At 29.9% G+C, this 1,341-nt stretch overlaps 1 pseudogene; it reads left to right on the top strand.

The window, feature by feature from the left end:
• Positions 1-1,341, top strand: part of LOC106471515 — a 46,153-nt pseudogene that overhangs the window by 33,451 nt on the left and 11,361 nt on the right.

Genomic DNA, 1,341 nt, shown 5'->3' with positions numbered 1-1,341 from the left:
GATAGCCTAACTTTATCAACTTGATGACAACAAAAATAGCCTAACTTTATCAACTTGATGACAACAAAGATAGCCTAACTTTATCAACTTGATGACAACAAAGATAGCCTAACTTTATCAACTTAATGACAACAAAGATAGCCTAACTTTATCAACTTGATGACAACAAAGATAGCCTAACTTTATCAACTTGATGACAACAAAAGATAGCCTAACTTTATCAACTTGATGACAACAAAGATAGCCTAACTTTATCAACTTGATGACAACAAAGATAGCCTAACTTTATCAACTTGATGACAACAAAGATAGCCTAACTTTATCAACTTGATGACAACAAAGATAGCCTAGCTTTATCAACTTGATGACAACAAAGATAGCCTAGCTTTATCAACTTGATGACAACAAAAATAGCCTAACTTTACAAATTTTAGGTCTATAAACTCAGTTTTAAAAACTGACTTAAATCTTGTGAAAAATGTAGAGTAGGGTGTCAATATGAAACAGTCACAGAAAAAATTAGGTTGCTGAAAAAACAAATTCCAATAAAGAACCAAACTGATAGTTTAAGAAGTTTGTAGTCTCTAAAAGAACATGATTACCAACAGATAAATGATGTAATGTCCCTCACTTTCACAACTGCTGAAGTTCTGGGGAGTAGCATGATTACCAAAATATATACAATGCAATGTTTCTCATATTCACAACTGTTGAATATCTGAAATAGTCAAAGTAAGAAAATATAAACTTAGAATATGTAACAGGAAAATATATTTTCTTTATTTCAAAAATTTTCAAGCTTTTGAAGTTTGTCTCTTTTTTTCATTTTAAACATCATGACCTACAGCTGTGAACCACAATTGTGTGCGTGTGTGTGTGTGAGAATTTGCCTGAATATCATACATAAACTCTAAAGTTAGAACTGTTTTAACAACACCACACAAGCTCTCAGAGTTTTACGTCCAAACATAGAATTGTTTCCAGTCATGTAATAAGACATAATTGTAAAAACAATTTGTATGGTATGTTACTATCTTCTTTCTTGAAAAGCAGGATGAAGATTTTGTACTAGTACAATAAACAGTTATCTTCTTTCAATAAAAATAGGATAAGGGTTTTTGTTCCTTATTCAAAGCCAGGTTTTAGGGATTACACAAAGGAAATTTGAGATTTTTGAGATGAGGAAAAGTATTTTTTATTTTAACATGAAAATTACTTTGCATTCGGACTATTCAGAACAAATACTCAATATATTCATAGACAAATCTTTATTTTATTTCATTAAAAATTCTTCACTGAAAATATGATTTTTTGCATGTGAAAGACTTATAATATGAACTG

This window comes from Limulus polyphemus, unplaced genomic scaffold, assembly GCF_000517525.1.
Source record: "Limulus polyphemus unplaced genomic scaffold, Limulus_polyphemus-2.1.2 Scaffold4670, whole genome shotgun sequence".
NCBI classification, from domain to species: Eukaryota; Metazoa; Arthropoda; class Merostomata; order Xiphosura; family Limulidae; genus Limulus; species Limulus polyphemus.
Note: the sequence above shows the minus strand (reverse complement) of the source record. Positions and strands in the feature narration are given on the sequence as shown.